Here is a 20,943-nt window from a genome sequence, read left to right as displayed (position 1 = left end):
CTATACCAAAGATTCACTCGCATACAGAGCTTAAAATAAAGTGTCTAGGAATATTTTTAAAGCTGCTTTTCAAGCTAATAACATTTTCAGAAATTATCTATTGATCTGGCAAGACGGACAAGTGGGTTAATGAACTTCTTGTTGAAATCTGAACAGCTTGGATCCAGTTGTGTCAGGGCCAACTCAGCTATGCATCATTCCAAGGTCAAAAAATGTATGGTATATCATTTTGTGAGAAGTCATTTTCAGCCTTAGTTTTAAAAAAAGAATATTAGAACTTTAAAAAAAGTAACTGCAAGCATGATTTTTCTTTCTCCCCTTGCAATTGTGTACTACAGTTTTCAAATCTATAACAGGGGCATGTAAGAGGCTGGGGCTTCTAAAAATGTGAATGGGTCTTGAAGTCAGGTTTTTGCTTCAAACAAAGGTATCACCATAGAGGAAGAAGGATTGCTACAAAAAATGGAATAACCTGCACTATATGATCCACAAACCTGTGACTCAGGTCACGGGGAAGCTACTTCTCGACCACGGTGTTTAGGTCTGTGGCAGAGCAAAATGCTGCACCCCATGAAGAAGAGCAACATGGATGATGTGGAAGGAGGAATCATTGCATGCTAGTTTTGCACACCATCACTGTGGAACAACATCCAACTACACATTCACACAGCTCCAATGCTACTCCCATTCAGGAAAGAAGAGGAGATATGATATGATATGGTGCGTCATTTATAAGGGGCCTGTACCCAAGTGTTTCTAGGCGCAACAAGACAAGATAGGGAGACAAAGGGAGGACGAAACAAACACTGTTACTAGCCTTGTGTCATTCAGATCGTTCAGGGAAGGAGGAGAGGAGAATTTCAGGAGGAATAAGGGGGAAGCGCAATCAGGCCAGCATTGCTCTGAGTAAGTGGAGCAAGGGGAGCCGGCTCTGGGTAGTGCAAGGAGGCAGGGGACTGTAGGGTAACAGATACAACCCCTAAGTGCGCAGAGGCCAGGTGGCAGTGCAGGTTCTTACAGGTCGTGGTTGAGCCTGGTGCCCATTGGGTTCAGAAGGTAGCCAGGCGACCAGTCAGTGCAGCAGACAGAGAGGCCAGCAAGGGAGAGAAAGAGAGAAAGCAGAAGCAAAAAGGAAGGTTTTGAGCTGCTTCTGGAACCTGAGGTGATCCTGCTCGAGTCTGAGAGAGGCATGGAGGCCATTCGAGATGGAGGCCCCTGCAGAGGAGAGTGATCTACCTACCCACTCTCTGCCTGGAGAAGCGTTTGGCCATCAAAGAGTTGGAGGTTGCTGACCGAATGGCTCGAGAAGGAAGACGTTTAGGAATAGAGATTTGGATGCAGTGTGGACCCCGGCCCCAGAAAGCCTTGTGAACGATGCAGAAGGTCTTGGACTTGATCCTTGCAGCTACCGGGAGGCAGTGGAGAGATTTCAGGGCTGGAGAGATACGATCTCTGGGCTTGAGGCAAAGACAAGTCTTGCAGTCCTGTTCTGGATTAGTTGCAGAGGGCGGAGAGTAGAGGAAGGCATGTTAAGAAAGAGGCTGTTGCAGTAGTTCAGCCTTTGAGAGAACAAGGGCTCTGGAGACGGTGAGCTTCTGTGGGAAGGTGAGAAAAGGAAGAATACCCAGGGACGTCATTTGGGGGTCACCAGAGGTCGCAAGTGCAACCTCTATGGTCACAGTTGCGACCTCTGCCGACTTTCTGCAACCTCTGGACTGGAGCATGGGTTAGCATGAGTATAGCAACTGTACCTTGCAATGATGGATGATGATGTAAACCAGGCATTCTCATTGTGTAGTCTTCAGGTTAATTAAAGCCTGTCCGAACATTACTCTGAACTGTATTACTTTCTCACCATTACTCTCTCACTCTCTCTGTCTCTCCTCTCCATCTCTCGCTCTCTCCTCTATTTCTCATGCTCTCTTTCTCTGTCTGTCTCTCTCCCGCTCTCTCTCTCTCACCGAACTAATAAATCTTGCTGGCCTCAAGGCAGGTCAAAAATAACCACAGCAGAAGAGAGCCACAATTAATGCTTTGTTGTAATGTGCCTCTTTCCTATGTCCATGGCATCCTGTTCCGGATATTTGTTTGCATGTCTGAGGTAATGCGCACCCAGAGTATGGGATGTCATGTGAGTGTGCTGCTTTCCCTATTATTCCAACCTCTGAAGCCCGAAAAGTAGATCCACGCAGGCTTGTCATGTGGATAACTTTGCACCAGACCTGCAGATGAAATGGTCTTCTGTTAAATCTAAGTTACCAGTTCAATTATACCCACTACAGAGAGTAATTTGCTTCTGACTTTGAGAACATTCAGACATGTAATTGCCCATTTAACTATAGCCGGTAAGATAGCTCAGTGGTTTGAGCGTTAGCTGCTGCAATGTGTGTGTGTGTGAGCTGCAGGTTGCAGGTTTGAATCCCGGCAAGACCAACTCAGCCTTTCATCCATCTGAGGTTGATAAATGAGTACTAAGGCAGTTTGGGTGATATTGTATGTATATCTGTTCTATATAAAGCACTTAAGCGTAAGTGCTCTATAAGAACACATCATTATCATTTGGCCTTGGATGTCTGCATGCATTCACAGTAATTTGGTAATATGGGCCTATACACACTGATATTAACAATACATATGGTGGTCCATTCTTTTATGAAATGTATAGTGATATCGTAACCATATTTTTCCTGGTGTACTTCGGAACAATGCTACTTGATGCCACTTCCTGTTTGTCAAGGGGTAAAAGGTCTTGTTTCATTGCTTTCCATGATGTCACTTAGGGGTGGGTCAAATGACATCACTTCCTGTGATGTGACTGGCATTTTGGTGAAATGACGCCCCTGAGAATACCTCTGAGGAGGTGCAGCTGGTAGTTGGACTTCTTAGAAAGGTTTGTGATGTGAGGAGAGAAGGAGAAAATGAAGTCGAAGATGACCCCCAGGGTTTTTGCCTTGCCGGGAGAGGGCCGTAGGAGGGCACAAGCAGTGAAAGAGGGAAGTGGAAGCAGGGGTGCCAATGAGAATGTTCTTGGTCTTGTTGGCATTGAGGTAGAGATCATTGCAGGCACACCATTCCCGATTGTCATCCACACAACACTGAAAGTTAGAGATGAAGTGCACCAAAGGGGTCACATAGAGGTTGAAAAGCCAGGGTGCGAGGTTAGAACCCTGGGGAACACCACATGTGGTGACAGAGGTGGTGGTGAGAAAGTACCCCAGTTGGACCTGAGAGGGGCGGTCTAGGAGGAAGGTGGTCAGCCATGGGAGGGCTTGATCCGTGATGCCCAAGTTCTCACAGAGACGATTGATCAGGATGGCATGATTGACCATGTTGAAAGCAGAGGAAAGATCAATGCGGATGAGGACAGAATGAAGGCTAGAGTTGAGATTAGTGATCAGATCTTCACAGGTGTTCAGGAAAGCAGTTTCTGTGCCAATGGCTGCTCTGAAGCCAGACTGAGAGTAAGCTGGGAGATGGCCAGTTTTTCCAAGAGTTTGCCCAGGAAAGGATTGATAGTGATTGGGCGGTAGTTTGACAGACAGGAAGGATCGGCCGAAGGTTTCTTTATGAGGGGATGCACAAGAGAGTGCTTAAGGGGAGAGGGGAAAGTTCCAGCGGCAAAAGAGTGATTGCAGAAATCAGTCAAGGCTGGAGTGAGGCTGTCAATGTGGTCCTTGATGGTTCTGGAGGAGCAGGGGAGCACCTGCTTGGATGACACTTTCATAGATCAGACTTGTCTAGAAAGGTCATCAGGAGTAATCACAGAAAAAGAGGAGAAAGGAGAGGGAGAGGCAGCCAGAAAGGGGCCAGGAGACGTAGAGGGAGAGGAATCCTACGATTCAAACAGTTCCTCAGCTGGTACCTTAAATAAAGCCTTTTATAAGGTGCTGGTTTCACTGTTAGTGTGACATAATGGGCCTCATTACGTATTACCATTCCGGCTCCGTGATTCCCGGAATTACCGGGGCATTACAACCCCGGTTTTCGAGGAATCACGGAGGCGGAATGGTGTAAATCCCCATTCCCATTGAATCCTATGGGACTATGGGACTCAATGGGAATGGGGATCATGGAAACACCGGCAGCATCTCGTAATGCTGCCGGTGTTTCCTCGTCCGCCTGCAGGCGGGCGGTGTTAAACCCGCCAGGTCAAACCTGGCGGGAACATCACCTCCCGCCTGCAGGAGTCGGGATCAGGTGGTCCGGAAACAACGGTGGCGGCGGGTTTACCGCCAGCGTTATTTCCGGACCGCCTGATTTGTAATGAGGCCCAATGACTTCTGCCACACATGAGTGCATGAATGAGTAGGGTCTAAACCCTCACACTTCTACAAAACAAGAGTGATCTCAATCATAAAAGTGAAACAGGTACAGTCAGGAGATATACCTCCCTTGCCCTTTGTGCAGGCTGTATTCTTAAGAGTGGCGTGGAAGTGAACCAGTAGCAACCCAAACTGCAAAGTACAAGCATGTAAAATAAAGGAATGCCCAATAGAGGCATTATATATAGAGTCCTATAAAATATATATATGATATGGCATTTATAACGCGCCTATACACAATTGTTTCCTATATCTTTATATATAAAGCTGAATGTATGTATGTGTATGTTTGTCCGGCTATACAAATCCACATCGTTGAACCCACGTCTACCAATTTTTTCATGGATTCCTCATTTGTCTGGGGCAAGATTGTAGTCTACGTTTTGATGCAAAATATTCTTTCTGTGACACCCTTATTTACTGATGCTCACCCTGATTCACTGCAGTAGGTACTAGAAGGAGGCAAAATTTGGAAAAGTGTCTGAAGCAAAATGTTTGATGTGTTGGTTATTCCTTTGAAATGTATTACCACTGTGTACAGTTCGAAAGTGTTTATTAAAGCATTTTTAAAGGGAATGAAAAAAATATATATATTTTTATCATGCCACTCAAAATATGGGAAATAGCAAGGTTACAGTTTACTTACATTCATTCACGAGAAGAGAGCACAGTCAATCATTCTTGAAATTTTTTAAGAAATGTGCTGAAGCCATTGAGTGACTGAAACATGCTGCACAAAAAACGAACATCACTTGGAAAAGCTCCATCTGATGCAATGCGAAATCAATATCTAGAGCTTCTGAAACACAACAAATAGCAGCACGACTTGCTCACCAGAGGCCAAGAGCAACTTTCTCCAGGGGAAATGATGGAAAGATGCTACACTCTTGGTTATGAAACCGGGGTGAGAGGCAATCACAAACCACAATCTTCATAAAGGATATATCGTTTGCAAGCAAAAGACATTCAAATTGGAATTGGCCTAACCAGTCTCAAAGATGAAAGGTGGATGGAGGAAAGGAGATCAGTTAGGTGCCAATTATATCTTCTTGCTGTTCTTGGCAATACAACAGTGTGGAACCCGGCTTCTTGACACTGTTTAAATGGTTTGAAGATTAAAAGAGTGCCAAAAGCAGCACCTAGTAGGTCCTGGCAGTCCAAATGTGTCAATGGGCTCAAAACAGGCCCCAGGGCATTTTGACAGGGAAAACAGAGGAACCCTGGCTGATCTGCTCTAAGGTTACTATGAGTCCCAATCCAGCACCTCAGGGACAAGATAGGTCCTTGTTCTGATTCTCCCAAACATGACAGAGGCTGGCATGCACCTGGAACAGTCATGCACCTCCAGGTAGCTATTCTGTACCGAAATAGCTGGCAGAGAGGCAGACATTGCTCCAGCAGCAGATCACCCCAAATATACCCTGGTGATTGGTAGGGAGCAGAGCTTGACTCTGCCTTAGAACAAATGTCTTCACCTCACAACTGGAGGACTTTGGAAATGACTGCTCTACAAACAGGTCCAAACAAATTCTTCTTGAAGTGTCCAGAGATGCATCAAAGAAGGAGTGAGAGTCTCCCCCTTTTATAGGAATACACCCACACTTGATTGGACAAAAGAAATCCTACTTTAAGGCTTTCAATCCCTGTTCTTGAGACATGTGGTCCTTGCCTGCTTGCATCATTCCCAAAATCCTTTGTGGTAAAGGAGATGGAGGGGTCAGGACAGATAAAGAGATGCAGCGAGAAACAAGATTGTGGAACCCTCCTCAAACTATGCTAAACTCCCTCTATCTACACTAACCCATCCCCTTTCTTTGCCCACAGCATCAAAGAATTTGTATGCAACACTGTGATGTGAGGCTAGTCCTTTTGTGTAGGGTGTGCTCTTTGATTCCATTTTCCCAGGACAGCTCCCACCGAGGGGCTGTATTACTATAGAGAGGTGTTACCTGACCACACAAAGGATCAAGGAGTGACAGCCCCCAGGGTTCCAGTCCTGTTGGGTGCAGCAGGGGCGGCCTGTTTGGGGGAATACACACAGCCCATCCCTAGTTGGCCTGTGCTCACAGTGTTGATTCCATGCCGCTGTAGCTTTAATAATTATGGCAAATACTGTGCACTAAGGCCTAAACTCAGGTGTGGCTTATATTAAAGTTTGCAACTGCAACATACATAGGGCTCTACTATGAGTTGGGTGATATCCCGGCGCCAATTGCGCAGGGATACCACCCAATGCTATTAGCGTTACTGCAACTCAGTCCAGCACAATTTGCATGGGATCGCAAGTTGCAGTGGGGAGGTAAATCCCCATTCCCATTGGGGACCCAGTGGGGGATTTTTGGTGCTATTATCACTGGCGCAATCAACGGTGTGCTAATAGCGCCAGAAATGGGTTCAAAGGGGAGAGTTTTACCTCCAGCAAAAATGCTAGAGGTAAAGTTCTCACTTTCCACCCAACTCGAGATTGGGCGGAGCAGTAAATGTGGCGTTAATAGCGTTACCACTGCATTTTACCGCTCCGCCCAACTCTTGATTACCCCCATACTAACTTTCATAATTATGTGGATTTGAGGGGAGAGGTGAGGGTTTAAATGCAGCCTCTGCACTGCAGTGACTTGGCTTTCACAGCAGCTGTCAAACAGGACACCTGCGCTGTGCAACTGGAGAGCAGGAACTGCAGACCAGGAGACTGATGCAGCATGGCACAGGTGTATGTTATGTTTTTGGCATGGTGATTCTGAAAAGGGGGGCTGTTTAGTAGTTTCAAAGATCACCCTTAATGAGATGGAATTGCTCGCACCCTTTTATTCACTAATACAAATTGAAAATGCCAGTGCTTCTACACCCTTGTCAGATGGCAATTCCTCACACACGCCCCCTGCTCTCCAGCCAAAAAGTTTAAGAAGCACCCGTGCAAGGGTCAGGCTCATCCTCAAGACTAGAAAATATCCAGTTGCCTACTGCACTTGCATGTTGAGATCCAGACTTAGGGCCATATCTCTGCAGAGATTTAAAATGAGCATGCTTCCTATGTCCAAGCTCTGGAGGCTTCTCCACTGTGGTCCAGTTTTTCTCTGACACCATCAGCCGCCTGTGAAGATAAGCCATGGGCTGATCAGCAATTATTTTAGCTCAGTTCCACTGAGTCTACTTCAGCTTCAGTTTTACAGGTGCTTGTCTGACATTTATTTCCCTGCCCAGTCTGGGAGTTGTGACAAATACGTCGGAGTCGTCACTTCTCCCTGGTAGGGGGACCCTTCCCATGGTGCCAGGGAAGTGAGGCCGCTACCCAGTAGTCCAACTGAGGATGGTACTCAGTGTGTGGATCCCATGGGTGGGGACCCCCTCTATGGTAGAAGTGAGGACTTTCGAGGGAGAATGCGGTATACACACCATCATGCTGTCAGACATGAGTCATCCAGCCCTACACATAGAACTCAGATACTCCCATCATCTCTCCCTCCTCTCGCGTCTACTAACTTTCTCATGCATAGTAATTATGTATATCAGGCAGATAATACTATGATGAATAAGAATGAGGGAAGAGTGAATACGGATGACGCCAAAAGCACTGCCACGAGGAAGAGCAGAGCCCTACGCAGAACCGATACAAATGTGCTCGCTTTTGGTAGCCAAGAAGAAATCAGATCTGTTGTGCTCCAGAGCAGCTGCACGCCAGGGAGTGCAGCACCGTGGAGAGGTCCCACGGCAGACCCAAACGCCTGGAATAGAGTGGCAGAGAATGACATGGTGTGGAAGAACCATCACCGTGAAGGGGGGTCCAAGAAGGCACAGGGAGCACCATCGAGGCTGTGGTTATGAGGAAGTGCACAGCCATCTTGCTCCTCCCATTGGGCCCGAATAAAGAAACAAGTTCAGAACGTAGGGGGTGGGGAACAGCGCTCCAAAGTGATTGAAAGAGAGACCTGGCACGATAGTGGTCTAGTTAAAAGACATTGCACAGCTAAAAGAGGGGTCAAGGGGCCAAAAATCAAGAAAGACCTATTGAGAACGGAAGGGGTGAAAGACCACCCCAAAGAGGCTGAAAGAGAGGCCCGGCAGGAGAGTAAACCTGGCCTAGTTGAGAGAAATTGCAGACTTGGACAAGGGGTCTGGAACCTACAGAATGAGAGAAGAAGTCTAGAGGAAGAGAATCTTTTTCACAAAGCATGAGAAGTCCAGACGAAGAAGACCTTTGGCATAGGTCACAAGAAATCTAAGGGAAGAGAACCTTTGGCATACATAAAGCACAAAACCCTAGTTCCAGTAGGATGGAATGGCTGACATCCTTCCTAACTGACCGCACGGCCCAGGTCATCCTGGACTCCATCCTCTACCCTTGGCTCTTAACATCTACCTTGCTCGCCTCGTCTCCTCTTTCTCTCCCAACTTCCAGAGTTATGCTGATGACACACAACTCTTTTTCAAATTTCCTGCTGACCCTTTTGCACCTTCCATCATCCCTGACTGCCTATTTGCCATCCAATCCTGGTGCACCACCAATTGCCTCTGCCTAAACAAGTGTAAAACTGAGATCCTTCACATTTGGACCCCTGTTCCCGCCTTACCCTCACTCTGGCCTTCCTCCATGGGCTCTCGCCCTGCTCCTTCTTCTGAAGCCAGAAACCTTGGAGTCATTTTCGACTCCTCTTTCTCCTTCCTCCCTCACACTCAGGACATTGAGAAGAAGTCCCACTTTCTGCTCTTCCTTCTCAAAGGAATTCTTCCTATTCTCACTTTCCCCGAGAGGCTCAATGTTACCCGAGCCCTGGTTCTCTCTAGGCTTGACTATTGCAATAGCCTCCTCCTGAATCTACCTTTGTCCACTCGGCGACCCATTCAGCTAATCCAGAATAGGGCAGCATGACTTATCCTTGGCCTTAAGCCCAGTGACCGCATTTCTTCTGCCCTAAAAAGTTGGTTGCTGCAAGGATTAAATTCAAATTCTTCTGTATCATCCACAAGACTGTCTGGGCCCAGGGACCACACTATCTTCAACTTTATCTCACTAAATACTCTCCATCTAGACCTCTACATTCCTCTGGCACCAACTCTTTGTATGTAAAGCGTTTAGCTAAACTGTGAGTAGGTGGTCAATCGCTCTCTTCCCCTGGCTCCCTCCTGTGGAACAGTCTCCCCCTCTCTCTGCGTCTTGAGCAGGACCTCCTTAAATTCAGGAAGCTCCTCAAGACTTTCCTCTTTACCTCCTCCTTCCCTTCTTCTCTCCTCTGCTAATGTGCACAGCTGCTGTGATTAGTGTCCTGGGCCCTCGTATATACTCAGGGCCCCTGATCTCCCAAACCCAAACGTCCCAGCTCCTATCTACCCTCAGCAATTACCCTTGCACTCCCTCTGCCTTGGGGGCTTGCACTAAGTCATCGCGGCCCCAGGCAGTGTAGCACTCTCCTCACCATGCACTTCTACCATGCACTTATCTGTGGCTCACCCACGAGCCCGGACACTTCAGCACTTCCCCCCTTCCCTTCTTCCTTGCTGCACTTGCATGTTCTGAATACTCACAAGGCATAGTATGTTCGTCCTACCCCCCCCAAAGTTTTTTTTACATTTTTTGTGTTTACTAATGTGTTTCACTCCTTGTTCCTTCCCTTTGCCCTGTGGGCACCTTGAAACAGTATTTACTTGCTGCATACAGGCGCCTAACAAGTGAACAATAAATAAATTAAATAAATAAATAAATAAATAAATCAGGAATCAAATTCCTTCAGGGGGTCACTGCCGGTGATTTCACAATCTTCATGAAACACCATGGGGTGGATGTTCATCCAAATGGAAGACAAGTGAGTTGAAAAATGTTCTTGCCTCAAGCAACCTGCAGTGAGGTGGAAAGATATTGACTGGCTGTGTGTAGCACATTGGAGATGGATTGTCTCTGGATTCAAATTGTAGAAAACTGAAATCTGTTGAGTTCCTTTAAAACCTAGAGTTTTATCTCAATATAAGACCATTACTTAAATATTCTGAAGGAGAAAAAGAGTGTGCTATGTCGCTCCTCTGTTAAGCAGACTTTTTCACTGCTTGTGAAATGATCTAAAGGCCTAAGCAGGGAAAGCAAATACTTCTGGAAGACCTTTCCTGAAATGGAGGCGAGACAAATTATATGCAAAGACCCTGCACCCAAGGATGACAGTTTGGAAAAGTAACCCCTTTCTTCCTCAGTTTTAGTTAGGAAGAGAGGACAGAAGCATTTCCCATGAGCCCTTGCTATATTTGGCCATCACCTGGGAAACCACCCCTTTAGAATTATTCCCAAAGGGGAAAGAATGCCTGCTGTATTTTGTCTGCTGGCATGCATCCTTTCCCCCTCGAATGACCTGCGGAACCTGAAGTGGTGTAAGATTGGTCATTTGGGGGACACCAGGGGTCGGCGGATTGAGACCCATTTTGGATTTAAGAGACTTAAACACATTCCCCATGAAGGACAAGTTCAAGATGGTTACCCTTTCTCAGATCCTGCCGGCCATCCAGCTTCAGGACTGGATGGTATCAGTGGACCTTCAGGATGCTTACTTTCATTTGCAAATCCATCACAAGCACAGACAGTACCTAAGGTTCACCATTGACGGTCCTCATTATCAGTTTTGAGTTCTGCCATTTGGGCTGACCTCCGCCCGAGGGTTTTCACCAAGTTGATGGCGGTGGTGGCAGCGACTCTCAGGAGAGGGGGAATTCATGTCTACCCCTACCTGGATGACTGGCTGATCAGCGCCAGTTCCTCTGAAGAGGCCCTGGAACATCTCAACTCCACCTGCCAATCCCTTCACAGACTGGGCTTTTCCCTCAACTTCAAGAAGTCCCACATTATACATCACAAAGGCTCCAATTCATTGGAGCAGTCCTAGATGCATCCCTAGGAAAAGCCTTGCCACCAGAAGAGAGGTCTCAAGACATTCTGCAGATGGTCACCAAATTCCAAAGTGCCCATCGTCTTCCAGCCTTCGACTTTCTGAGGTTGTTCGTTCTCATGGCATTGTGCATCTTTCTGGTGCCAGTGGCATGCCTGAGAATGACATCTCTCCAGTGGGCTCTCAGGACTCAATTGTCTCAATTCTCAGGCAGGATGTCAGATCTCCTTCAGGTTCCAGGCAGGGTTGTGCAGGATCTCCTGTGGTGGGCCTGCAAGGACAACATTCTGAAGGGAGAACCTTTTTGGCAGCCATGGCCGGAGATTAAGGTAGTGACGGATGCCTCACTCACAGGGTGGGGAGCACATACCAAGGATCTGACAATCAGTGGGTCGTTGGTATCCATTGGAGTCCAAACTACATATCAATCTTTTGGAGCTGAGGGCAATCAGAGTAGAGATGAAGGCCTTTCTGCCCTCTGTGCAGGGAAGGAATGTCCTGATAATGCCGGACAACACAGTGGCCATGTACTACCTCAACAAGAGAGGAGGCCTAGGGTCACAACCACTGTGCAGAGAATCAATGCAGTTCTGGACAATTCAAGAGGAATCTCCTTATCGGCAGCTCACCTAGTCGGAGTTGAGAATACAGAGGCGGGCACTCTAAGTAGGCAGAGCACAGTCTCTCAAGAGTGGGACCTAGCTCAGGAGGTCCTTCAAGAGATCTTCACACTTTGGAGAACCCCTCAAGTGGATCTGTTTGAGACCGGTGTCAACCGAAGTGTGAGCGGTACTGCTCAAGAGAATTTCCCCTAAGAGGAGCTGTAGAGGACACATTCATAGTGGACTGGGAGTTTCTACTCTTACAAGCATTTCCTCCAGTCCCTGTCATTCCTCATGTCATCAGGAGGTTCAGGAAATCCATGACCCTAATTGCTCTGGATTTGGCCAGGAGGACGTGGTAACCGGACCTTCTGGACATGTCCATCTGCTCTCCAATACGTCTTCTACAAAGATGGGCCCTTCTATCCCTCAGAGAGAGAGCTAGAGAGGGAGAGAGAGAGAGAGAGAGAGAGAGTGAGGGGAGGGTCGGGTCGGGTTCTCCATCCAGACGTCAAGACACTCAACCTTCACGCATGGTTTCTGAGAGGTTGAGCTACAAGGATTGGGACCTCCCAGACAGAGTACGTAATGGAGATTTTGCTTTTGGCCGAAGGCCAGCAACAAAATACTAAGTACCGCTGGTGTTGCAACTAGTTCTGCAGCTGGTGCAGGGATAATAATGCGGATACTTTTACATGCAGTGCACCTATGGTGTTATCATTCTTATTACACCTTGTCAATCTGGTGCTCCAGTTTGGTACAATTAAGGTGTGTCTGGCAGCTCTCTATCTTTAAGCGCTCCTCTGAAGAGGTATCTTTCTTCAAGATCCCACTAGTGATACAATTCTTAAAAGGATTGACAAATACATTTCCTCAGGTCCCATTTCAAGTCCCAATTTGGGACCTCAACTTGGTGTTGAAATTCCTAATGTGTGCTCCTTTTGAGTCTATCCATTCCTGTCCTTCAAGGTTATTAACTTTAAAGACCATCCTTTTAGTGGCCATCACATCAGCCCGAAGAGTGAATGAACTTCAGGCCTTGTCCTGCAAGCCCCCTTGTACAATCAAGTGGTCCTTAAGGTTAAACCTACCTTTTTACCTATTATTGTGTCTTAGTTCCATTTAACTCAGAACATAATTTTACCTTCATTTTATCCTCCTCCTCATCCTGGAAAGGAAGTGGACAGGTTATACAGGCTTGATCCAAGGCATGCCCTTAGTTTCTACATCTCCAGGATGTCTAAACCAAGACAGAAGGACCAACTTTTTTTAAGGTACACAGGCCACAAGTTAGGCATGGCAATTCCGAAACAAACGCTATCAAGATGGATCATTTTAGGAATATCTGAATGCTACAGATTATCAGGAAAGGATCCTCCGGAGGGTATTAGAGCTCATTTAACCAGGAGCATGGCTACCTCCTCTGCCTTACAGAGCGGTGTCCCAATTAAAGATATTTGTACGGCACAGCCACATGGTCATCCGTACACACTTTTACCAAACACTATAATCTGGACTCTTCCACAAGCCGCAACGGTTTATTTGGAAAGGCAGTGCTACATTCTGTGCACATAGACTTATAAAGGAACTCCTAAATTATCATGAGTCTGAAAATTCAAACTCTCTCCTCCACGAATAAATACACTGCTTTGGGAGTTTATCATAAGATGAGGAATACATGGGAGGACACAATACATTCGAAGAACAAGTTACTTACCCATAGTAACGTACTTTCGACTGGATGTTCCTCCCACATACTCTTCATCGCCCCTCCCAACTCGCCCGCAGTACAGTTTTCCATGTGATTGCGGTCTTTGCTCTTTCAGGAGGAGGAACTCTCAGGTATAGGATATCCTATACATGTTAAAAATGTAACTGAAGTCAATGGTCGCTTGCACACGTTTTATACCATCGATGACGTCGACATTGACTCTGAGGCCTCCGAGGGGCATTGAGTCGACAGGCATCGGCGCGCAGTGACCTCTGCTGGAAACAATTTCCAAAGCAGCTGAATCTGGATATGGAAATATAAGATGAGGAATACTTGGGAGGAACATCCAGTCGAAAGAATGTTACCATGGGTAGGTAACCTGTTCTTTTCTGCCGTTGTCTCTATTACGATCATCACAGGATATTCCATCTCGGTGTCCTCAGTCACTTTGCAAAATCCTTGTGCCCAAAAGCTTGTGTACAGTGTAGACATTTTTGACCGTAGCACATAAAGTGGCTCTTGATTTCATTTTGCCACAATGAATGCTTTGTTGTAATGTGTCTATCTTTCCTTTCTCCCTGGCATGCTGTTCGGGATGTCAGTTTGCATGTATGAGGTGACGAGTGCCCTGAGTACGGGATGCTGTGTAAGTGCGCTGCTTTCCCTGCGCTATTCTGAATTCTTTATTACACAGTTCTGAATCCTCCCAGTGGTATGTATTTTGCCAACCTCTGAAGCCTGAAAAGTAGATCCATGTAGGCTTGACATGTGGCCAACTTTGCACCAGACCTGTAGATGAAATGGCATGCTGTTAAATCTCATCAGTTACCAGTTTAATGGTTTCCAGTACAGAGTGTAATTTGCTTTCTGACTTTGAGAACATTCAGACATATAATTGATAATTTTACAATACCCAGTAAATTAGCTCTAGCAGGTAAGGTAGCTCAGTGGGTTGAGTGCCCGCTGCCACAATGTGTGTGTGATCTGCAGGTTGCAGGTTCAAGTCCCGGCAAGGCCAACACAGATTTTCATCCTTCTGAGGTTGATAAACGAGTACCAACACAGGTTGGGTGTTATTGTATGCATATTTGTTATATTTAAATTGCTTAAGAGTAAGTGCTAAATAATAACACACCATTATCATTTGGCCTTGGATGTCTGCTTGCATTCTGAGTAATTTGGTAATATGGGCCTATACACACTGATATTAATCACACGTATGGTGATCCATTCTTGTGTGGAATGTATATCACATTACAGTGATATCGTAACAATATTTTTCATAGTGTACTTAGGAACAATGCTATGTGATGCCACTTCATGTTTTGCCAAGGGGCGAAAGGTCATGTTCCATCACTTCCCATGATGTCGCATCGGGTGGGGTCAAATGACATCACTTTCTGTGATGTCATCAGGGGTCAAGAGTTGTGTGATGTCACTTCTGCTACCCATGGCATTTTGGTGAAATCACGTCCCTGCGAGGGGAGGGGAGCACGTCTGAAGAATTCAGAAGCCTTTCCTGGAATTGCCCACGTCCTGACTCCCACTTCCACCAGATCGTTTCCTTATGTGAAGAGCAGGAGAGCTTTTTGGGGGGTTTAACACCAGTATCAGTATTCCTTCCCAGGTAATCCTGGTCTGGGGCATTCCAACCGCATCCTGTTTCTGAAGATGTAGTACATATAGGGCTCGAGATCACACTAGTACGCCTGTGGGTTCCCCAGTTTGTGTCAACTGAGTTTGATCCCAGTATGACACCATATGTGAGGAACCAGGAATGAGGCTCGGACACAGAGGACACATGGTGCTGGCTATAGACTTATTGATTTGATAAAGGGATTGGAAAATGCCACACTGTCCCTAATCTAGGAGGTATTTCCCTACCTCAACCAAAACTGAGGGTCTGTTCTGTGTCAAGATGTCCGAAGTAATGTCATGATGCATGCCTCCAGGCCTCAGGGTCAGACCAGCCTTCCCCAGTTGCAGGCTCCCATGGGGACCTTAAAGGCCCCAAAACGTTTTCAGAAGCCTTCCTGGAGCCAGTCCGGGCGCCTTTAGCGCCAGGCTCATATTATTCGATCATGTGAATGAGGATTCAGTGAACATGGAGGCACACATTGCCCAGTCCGGAGGAACTGAGCCATGCAGTCTAGTTTCCAGGGTGTGGCAGGGCTTGGGACTACTTTACCTGGGACTATTTGATCAACGCTATATAAACCACACCCAAAGAACAGAACACGCTTCGCGTTATTCTGCACTCCTGCATCGTAACGCTCACCGTGCCTGCTCAGCTCCTGCTTACCCGGACTTCAGCCACGTTTTAGGAACCATAGACAATCAGCACCTGTTGGAGAAAAGGAAAGAGAAAACAAGCAGAAGAACAGTGGTTGGATCCTTACCTAAGAGAAGCAGTCCTCCAACTCCATCCAAACGGCCTTCTCTTCTGTCGTTCCTGGAAACCACCACACCTGCAGAAAAAGACACAAGAAGGGAGAGCAAATACTCACACGGAGGCGACAGTCTTCCCAGCATTCCATCAAAGCGTTTCACGCGATCCCTGCTCCGGAGCCACACCGCACCTGCAGAGAAAGGGAAAAGAAAACATCAGGTTAGTCGCGCAAAGAAAAACCCATTTTCAAATGCATCTCGATGCCACGCTCTCGCGCTAAAACTCACCTGCAGAAATACTGCGCAGAGTTGCAGTGAGGAGCCCATTCCTTCACCTGGCACCTCCAAAAACACACCTGCAAAGGAATAAACACAATAGTGAAAACTTCGGCAACAAAAGAACACACTAAGCAAAACTGTTACCATGAACCAGTTGGTACAAAGACTTACCTACGGAGTCACAGCTCGGCTGGATTCCTCTACAGGCCGCAGGATCAGTGATGCAATTAGATCCATTGAAAACGCCTATGAACATTAAAGCGCCCCTGCATTCAGACGCTGGACGGAGAGTCCACCATTAAAACACCTAAGGTGCTATATAAGCACAGAGGGAAGCAGTAGGAGGTTAAGGGAGGTGGGAGTCTTGCCTATCCTACGCAGCAGGTTAACATCTCCATTCAACATTCCAGGGAAACGCCCACGCTCGAGAGAAGTAGTGAGACAGAGAAAGACACACGCAGACGTTCATCGCTCAGCTTCGTGCAATGCCCCCATGGAGAACAGGTGAGCGTAACAGTCCGAAAGTCTATCCTAGCCCTCACATTCTAAAAGTAACTCTAAGGTGTTATGGCTATTGTCTTTGGCTTGAAAAGTGCACAAGTGTTCAAGTTCAACGAAAAGGTTTAAATCCAACAAAGGTTTCAAATGGATAATGTTCACAGTTCCAGAGAATGAGTCCCTTCCCCAGTTTTCTCTCCACCAAAACAAAAGTTCAAAAGAATAGCCAAGCCAAGTTCTTTGTAGCCCAAGAGGATAATCACGTCCTCTTGGTGTTGCAAATCACTCCAGGGGAAATGACTCCCTTCCCCAAGTCTTTGCCACAATCAATGTAATTCAAAATCCTAAGGGCATGGCTCTTCCCTGGGATCCACTTTTAAAAATACCACAAATAAATATCACAAAATCCTAAGGGCATGAATCTTCTTTGGGATTCTTCTTCCAAAGCAACACAACTTGAGTGTGGGTCCCAGACTGGCAAACACCTGGTATACTCCCCTGTCAGGTTCTCTGTTACAGTTCTTTTTCACCACTTCACACTCTCCTTCCAAGCTCTTTGATGCAGTACACTTCACATACTTGGCTTTGCCTGGTATACTCTCCTGCTAGGACTTTCAATTCAAACTCATGGTGCGCCTGATATACTCTCTTATCTGGATGTCTCACTTGCAGTTTATTTATTCAATTTGGGTCCGAGACCCAGATTTGCAAGACACCTGGTACACTTTCCTGCCAGGTTTTAACATACAAGCTCCCTTTGGTTCCCCTTCTCAGTCTTTCCCAAGTTCATTCTGTGGGTCCCGTACCCTAGTCCCACTGTCCAGGCCCTCCAACACTTTGCCCGACAGTGTTTCGGTGTCCCCACCCATTTCCTTGGCTCAGCGGTTCTTTTCCTGCACTCTCTCTGTGTTCCAGACGCCGAATCAGGTGCTTTTCCGGCTCTCGCAGCTCTTTCTGACCCGGCAGGCACCTCCAGCAGATGCCCAGTCCTCGCTCTGTGTCCCAGCTTCCTCGCCTGTTAGGAAGCATGGATTGCTCCCTCCCAATTTGCCACAGCCTCCTCAGGCCTTCTATGGGCATTTGGCTCACTGGGCTGTTTACTTGCTCCATTGTGCCGGATCGTCCTCTGTGCTGTCGCCGACCGCCGCACTCCCGGTCTCTTACTCCGTTTCTCAGCATCCCACTGTTTGTAAAACCAGTGCAGTTAACCTACGGCTTGTCCGCCTTCCCCCGACGATGTCGACTGCAGCGTTTTGTGGTTAGGCAACAGTTCAGTTTTCCTGTGTTTTGTTCTCTAATCAGCATCAGAGGTTATAAATCTCTTAACAGGGTCTCTCTGTCTGGAACCTCTCTCTCTTTACTAGTACCAGCTGTGGTGCTTTTAAATGTCTCGCTACCACTCGATCTCTTCCAATGACTAGACCGCAAGTTGTGCTTTTTGGTAGTTGTAATCCTCATTGCTGGGATACTCCTCCTTGTCCCAGTACTCCTATTGAGGTTTGTAGGTGGAGGTTTATTATTCACAAAAGGAGGTTCCATATTACAATATATTATACAATCTGGAGATAGTGATGAATAATTTGTACTGTTATATAAATAAGAGGGCTCTATTCTCAAAACAGTTTTAAAGCACAGGTAGGAATAGACAGACTTCTTAGTATGTAAACATATATCTTCTATATACAAAAAGAAGTCCTTTTTCTATTAGGTGACACCTTTCACTCTTCCCACATCAAGTGGAACATATTAATAATTATCACAAATTTTATTAATCATAAATCAGCATATTTCATAAAACAGTCATAAAAATGATCATAGTACATAAAACACATACAATATACTAAAACAACACAAGTAGAAACACCATAAGTGAGTCTCAATACAGTAATTCTTGAAGGATCGACAGTGTGTAACCAAATAACACTTTGATTCCAATGCCTCACTAATTTCAGCTTGTTTCTTATTGGTCTGTCTCAAAAAAACCTGACTTGTACAAGTTAGATAGAACTAAACAGGATCACAATTTGTTTACATTTTAACAAAAAACAACACCTTGGGTACTATTCAAACAGTCTGTGACTAAAGGAATGAATATCCATTTGCAACTGCGGCCCGCTTTTTTTATTTAAGCCTGGGACAATTTCATGGTCCAGTCAGACCATGTGAGCCACCCCTGCCCCTTTCCTCCAAACTAAAAACAAAAAGATTTTTTTTTTAACATTTCACCGCCCCACAGTTTGAAGACCTCTGGTCTAACAGGTGCATAAAGTGACTCAGGTACTACTAACAGATCCCAGCATTGTAGGGATCTTACCCCTCTGACTGTGTTTTCGGCTGACTATCTTTGGCATCTTGCCTCATGCCCATGTCTGACCATTAATGACTCACTCACCCATGGTAGTAGAAACAAGACTCCAATCCCTACATGCTGCAGGCCAGAATCTATCCATGTGCGCGTGAGCCCCGCTTTCATATGTATGAAAAACACCCCTCTTTGATAGAGATGCCATGTATGAGACCAACCTGCCATCATTGGTTGTCAAGTGAGAAAAACATAAATATATATCCATTATTACCGTCCAACTCAGGTAAAAATCGTATTGAGTGGCCAGGCTCCTTCTAGAGGACTCGAATGATATTGCTGTGTTCCATCACTTTATAGAGAAATCACCATGGCTAGTCTCCTTACTGGTAAATCCTGAATGGGCTGTGGTTTTTTATGGGATATGTAGTTAAGAAATATCCATGCATTGCCACAGGTAGACTATGTTATCTCTCTCATACATGCAGGGGAGGCCGCCCATACATTGGCCAGTCTGGATTTATGAATACTGGGGGAAGCTATAATCAACATGCGCCTATCAAATTATTCCACTCTACAGAAATATTTAAACCATGTTTCACGGTATCTATAGAGTAGATCCATTTCTGTTCTATTCTGTGAGTTGTGCAGACAAATTTCCCCCGCGTGATTGTGGTTTCAGGGATTGAAGTACAACCACCTTATGGGCCTCATTACGAGGTTGGAGATAAGGGGTTACCGGCACCGGTAAGGATGCCGGTGCCGGTAACCCCTTACCTCCATATTCCGAGGTCCTTTAGCGGGAGCCGCTAAGGGACCAGGGAGCTAATAACGGGCCCGCTATTAGCTGGCCCGTTATTAGCTCCTTCCCCATTCCCATTGAGCCCTATGGGAGCTGGAATGGGAATGGGGAATGGTTCTCAGAATGGGGGCTTACCGGGTCCTCCAAGGTTGGAATGACCCGGTAAGTCCCTATTCCGAGAACCCTGACCCAGAATGCGGTAAGGGGGTAGCCATGGTGCGAGTAGCACCATGGCTACCTCCTACCTCGTAATGAGGCCCTATGTCTTTATCTGTGTGTCCAGATTTCACATAGTGGTCGACAAAGGGTTTCTCAGCCACCCTATTCCTAATGCAGGATCTGTACTCGGATATTCTTTGTCGGACCTGTCGCATGGTTTTCCCCATGTAAAGCTTGCCATGGGGCATTGGATAATATAAATGGCATTTTTAGTCAGGCAGTTGGTATGCTGCCTCAATTCCCATCCAATTTGTCCAGGGCTGAATCGATGTCTTGTTCGGTAAATTGTCAGGCAACGCAGTTCCAACATTTATAATGTCCCGTGACTGGAGGCAAACTCCATTGGTTCAGAACCGTCTTCTCCCTGCTGGTGTCCCTATATGTGTGTACAGGTTTTTGATGTAGATTGCTATTTCTTTTGAATGCAAACATAGGTTTTTGAGAAATTGTCCCCTGTTTCACCAAATGCCAGTTTTTGTTGACTATTTTCTTGATGGTGTTACTTATCGGATTAAATGTTGCAACACAGATTATTCTCTCATTGACTGGTTTTTCACGACAAGCCAGACGCACATCTCGATGCATGTTGGAGGCCCTCTTATAATTGTCCTTGACCATTTTTTTTCGGGTAACCCCTGTCCATGAGCCTAGATTTTAGTTGGTCTGCATGTAGTTCAAAGTCTCGTTGTTAGGGGCATTTCCTCCGAATCTGCAAAAATTGTCCACAAGAAAGATTTACTTTAAAGCTAGCAGGATGAAAACTTGTGAAGTGTAAAACACTATTACGGTTTGTGGGTTTCATGTATAGCGTGCTATGTAGTTCATCCATGGATTTGATGATTTTCAGATCAAGGAAATATACTGTATCCAAACTCCACTCTAGCGTACATTTTATTTTAAAGTCACACTTATTCACACATTTGTGAAATTCCAACAGTGACGCCACTGTTCCTCTCC

At 46.1% G+C, this 20,943-nt stretch overlaps 1 pseudogene; it reads right to left on the bottom strand.

Annotated features, from left to right (window-relative positions):
- Positions 1-20,943, bottom strand: part of LOC138504646 (proteasome subunit beta type-9-like) — a 63,293-nt pseudogene that overhangs the window by 13,442 nt on the left and 28,908 nt on the right.

The sequence above is a fragment of the Ambystoma mexicanum genome, chromosome 11 (genome assembly GCF_040938575.1).
Source record: "Ambystoma mexicanum isolate Mex_15411 chromosome 11, UKY_AmexF1_1, whole genome shotgun sequence".
In the NCBI taxonomy this organism is placed as follows: Eukaryota; Metazoa; Chordata; class Amphibia; order Caudata; family Ambystomatidae; genus Ambystoma; species Ambystoma mexicanum.
This window is presented reverse-complemented; position numbering and strand designations above follow the sequence as displayed.